Source organism: Leptinotarsa decemlineata, unplaced genomic scaffold, assembly GCF_025532065.1.
Source record: "Leptinotarsa decemlineata unplaced genomic scaffold, Ldec_3_MD MMD2_tig00003192_RagTag_RagTag, whole genome shotgun sequence".
Taxonomy (NCBI): Eukaryota; Metazoa; Arthropoda; class Insecta; order Coleoptera; family Chrysomelidae; genus Leptinotarsa; species Leptinotarsa decemlineata.
The window spans coordinates 3,139,925-3,144,708 of record NW_027412582.1 but is presented as its reverse complement, the minus strand read 5'-3'; the positions used below and the strand labels follow the sequence as shown (position 1 = coordinate 3,144,708).

The window sequence follows — 4,784 nt, the reverse complement described above, 5'->3', positions numbered from 1 at the left end:
ATTTTTTATCCTCGCCAAAGTCTAGTATTAATACTGCTCTGCTCAACTGAGTACGATTTACAATTATTTGGTTATTAAATACATTATTAACACTTACAAAATCAAACATAACTAAATAATTATACTTAAATTATACACATTAGGAAGGTACTGAACATTAAAAGATATTCATATTGAGAAGAGAAAGACTTCAGAAGTTGACAAGTTACTGCATTGCCAACATGTCCGCTATTTTGAATTTTCAATTTTTATTTTACTGTTGATGATTTGATTTATTGATCTTCACCTTTTTTTTCCATAATAAGTAATGAAAAATAAAATGTTTAATTTAAATTCGTTTAATTGTATATATTTTTCAATTACAACATCCTCATAATCATCATCGGAATCGAAAGTCATGAGACGCTGAACATCTTCCTTGTCAAACCCAACTTCTCTAGCCCAGGGTGACTGAATTTAGATTCACTTTAGAATTGGCGATTTGATTTTTCATTCAGTTCACCATTATAACTAAAAAATACAGCAGCAGCAAATACTGAAAATAATTTCATTCATAATTATCACACGAGAATAATTCAGGAATTACATGAAAGCCCATGAAAAACTTTTTTTCTGATTGATTCGGCCGTTACTTAATGAAGATCCATAGTAGTTTCATAAATTACACATTACTACAGTGCATGTATGTTTTTCACTATGAAAAAGTTACTGTGATAGCGAAACAGGTCTTGATATTTAAGAAAAATAAAGTTTGTATGGATCAAATAGTATGGTGTAGTTTATGAAACAGACCAAACACGGAAATTGGGAAATGTTGCATTTTGCATAATGGCATAATGATTTATAATGAGCTGCCAGTCCAGTTTAAAAACATAAAATTTGTTCTGAAATTTCAAGTACTTTTGGAAAAATATTTATTAGACTTTTGACAATTTATCTTTGAACATGTTTATATTATTGAATACACATTTAGAGTTTGAATTTTTTTATTATAAACGGCCAATGTTTCTACGGAAAGTTGAAATAAAGTTAATTGCATCGCATATTTGAAAAAAGTAAAATTTCCCTTACCTGGAACGCTGTCATCCTCAATAGCGGACATGCGATATTTCGGAATAAAACACTTGTCTTATTGCCTCTTCAGCACCAATCTCAGAAATTAATCTCTTCTGACAATATACTTCTTTTATTTCAATCAAATCACTTAAGGGTCCGTTTGGTTCAGTTTATAGCTCACAATATATCGAATTTATGTTTCGTCAGGAACGGTTTTCATAAATACTCGGAAGAAAATGTTTTTTCTGAATTATTTTTAATGGAAGTATGTTTGATATAAACTAAGTTTGTTATTTTATCAAAATACTGTTTAAAGTTTTTTCAATAAACACTCATGTTCTATTATCTTAATTTGTAGCACCATTATTACAATTAGTTTTATGTAATATGAGTTTTTTGTGGTATGCAAATAAAAATGTCATGTCTTAATTCAGTAATGTATATGCTATCAATATAAATATTTAAAAAACAACATTTATTAAGTTTGAATAAAAATCAAACGTGTTTTCTAGCGTTTAATCGTTTTCGAGCGTGTAATCAAAAACGATTCGTAGTGACGTCATTAATAATAAGATGAAATGTTTCAGTTTGTGTCATATGTCAAACTCGATCATAAAAAAACTCAATATTCTGTAACCTCAATCATAAACGGATTTGTGCATACATTTATTTCCCAGTTTTATTTTGTACATCCTCAGAACGAATTTGATGAAAAGTTTTCAGTACTTTATAAATTATAACAATCAAAATAAAGCAGATCCTGACATTTGACGTAAGGTAACGTCAAATTCCGTTTGAAAACCAACCTTACGCTAGATTTGATTCATCATAAATACGTTTTAACGCCGGAATGAATGTATTTGAACCACAGACGGAAACTTTTTCAATACAGGAGCGCCAGAAAACGCCTCAAGTTTGAGAACTTCAACCCAAGTCTGTCAAATATTTCTTCTAGCGTGGAGAGTAGGGAATACAGTAGACAACCCCATTTATCCTCATTAATTAGAACCAACGTCAGTCCGGATGATCAAATATCCTGATAATTGAATCTGGCCAATGGAAAAGGCTCATTGAAAAGACAAAAACCTTGAGAGAGTTTGAGTGGCTAAAAAAATTACCAATATAGTATTTAATAGTAATTATTTAACGAGAGAGAAATGTTGCCATTACTCGTTAGAATAAAGTTTGTCGAGTTGAGCTCAATGCAAGCGCTTTTCAATAGTCCTACAAAAATTTAATTTTATTACTGTCAACATTAAAAGTCAAACTACGGTGAAGTGAAAATGAGACGTATCATTGCAAAACTCACTGTATCCGTTTAAAAAAATGGAGAATCCATGGAATTAATGAGGAAGCGAAGCTATTGACCAGAAAGGACATAATGGTTTTAGTATACGAATAATACATATTTGCATATCTGTTAAAAACTGTTTTTTCGTTAACCACTCGTTGCTCCCCTACGAACGACAAGTCTCAGAAGTCGAAACTTGAGCGAGTGATCGAAACAAATCACCCACGCCAACGAACCAGGTTATCGTCCTTTAGGTTGTTTCAAAAGTTTTCTCCAGGTTTATGAGTTCATTTTAAACTGTAATATCTCAGTGAATACTTATTCAATTGAATAAGTGCACTTTTGCTAACGTAACACATAGATCAATTCCGTCAGTTGAAGTAATGGATATTAAGATATTCAAAGAAGCCGCGTGTAACAAATGTCGTTTTGTTCTCGCCGGCAGGCAGATGTAACAAATTTTCACCTGTTTCCAGATCATATAAAAACTCCAGTCCGCGAATATAAAAAGTCAGTCTTGTGCAAATCTTCGTCAGATGCACATCAAGTTAGTGCGACATGTAAAAGCGGAAGTAGTTTCAGTTTCCGGTAACCTAAAACTTAACTCCGGTTTTTCAAGTGTTTCAAATAAAATCAGAGCAATTTTCGTTCTTAAATATTCTAACGGAATATTGTGCAAGAATACTACAGAAAATCATGTAGAAACATGATTGACGCGACCGAATAGGAGAGTTTGTTACATCTCTCTTCTGGATCGAACGATTATATTTTAGCGAATGCATTTTCAATTATGCATTATTATCAGTTCACCAAACTTAGGATTCGCAGAATTTTCCATGTCATGACTGTTTGCATATGTGAGTAATCCGAAAACATCGTCCATAGAACGGGTAAACTACGATTTTATGTATTCGGTATTAAACTGATTTACCAAGAACAAGTGTGGGTCAATAATAAGAATGACCACAGTCTCTGTTGAAATATTCTGATATATTCTGAATATTAATCAACATAAATAAGATACCGAAATGAAACCGAACTCGTATTGATATCTGTACTGAATATTCCGATCACTTGGGTAACTAGAGTCACGAATGTGCAACTATGTATGTGTTTTTATTCTATTGTTAATGAATTTTAATTATAAGCTCTTCAGTTTTATCTGACCATGAGGCAGTTTGCTGCTCAGTGCCAGTGCTGCCGTTAAGGTACTATTGTACCGCATTCGATACTATTCCATGATTTTGATACGAAGGTACTACCCTGATCAATATGTAGACTATTCGGTACTATTTACTATAATCCCAATTTTTTTACATTTTCACGTTGACTCCCATCGAGTACAATAAAAAATAACAACAATATGTGTGGCAACAATGCAATTCCGTGTTTCAAGTTCCAGATCAGCAAATACCGTACTTGTGTCAAAATTTCGAGCTATCATCATAACTCTGCATTATTTAATCCTGTTTTCTGTGTTGTGTCTGTGAACTGTGGTTCTGTCATCTGTCAGTCAGTCAGCAGAACAGCAGTTTTAACTTTTAACCGCACACCTCACCTTTGAGAAATTGGTTTTATTGTTTTGTCAAAATAAATAGGAATATGGACAGGTAAAAATAAAATTGACTAGAAATTAACTTGAAATATGTATCCCTTTGTTTATTATTAGGTACCTGATAGCATTGGCTCGAAACACTCCAAATTCAAAAGAAGAAAATGGAAATATTCCAATTCTTGAGTTTGAAAATCAAAGATCTGGAAAATAATTCTGGGGATAGAGGTGATGATACATTACATAAAAAGAAGTATAAAAAACGTATAAGTTTAATTTTAAATGGGATGATGTGAGTAAAAATAAAAAACGTGTATTTAGAAGATTAATATATTACTACTTTCAAGGAGTTCTCAGAGTGGTTGACAAATAAAGTAAACCATACTGCAAATCATGCAATCTCATTTTAGAGGGAAGTAAGAGTCACATTGTTCGTCACAGCAAGACTAGAAAGCATATAGCCAAGATGAGTTTTTTGAAAAGATCCCAAAATATTTAAGTTGTAATGGAAAACCTTCCTTCAACAAAGCTGGGTACATCTGTGCAAGAAAGTGAACTGAAGTTATGCATGTTTTTATCAGAGCATAATCTTCCGCGTTGTTCATTTGAAAGATTTTATGATTGTTTTTATTTATTTTTGTGATGAAGGTACAAATAAAAGATTTTCAGTTCCAGAATATTTTTTTGCCTTTCATTTTCACTATCACACAGAAACAGAACTTTGTGGAACCGTGTCAGAAATTTCAAATATTCGGAAGAGGAAAATTATCAAATATATTTCTTCCGATTTGAAAATCATAATATCCACAGGAATTCTCGAATGTAGCTACTTGAAAACGTCTTTAGTATTGTTCATTCTATTGTGACAGAAACCTAATTAAAACA

The 4,784-nt window shown here is 31.9% G+C and overlaps 1 long non-coding RNA gene across 1 annotated transcript; it reads left to right on the top strand.

The window, feature by feature from the left end:
• The first annotated feature begins 3,900 nt into the window (after window positions 1-3,900).
• LOC141483201 (uncharacterized) lies at window positions 3,901-4,570 on the top strand. The gene is made up of 2 exons (XR_012465954.1): window positions 3,901-3,957; window positions 4,017-4,570. It is a non-coding gene; the product is annotated as an uncharacterized lncRNA (long non-coding RNA).
• Window positions 4,571-4,784: the final 214 nt, after the last annotated feature.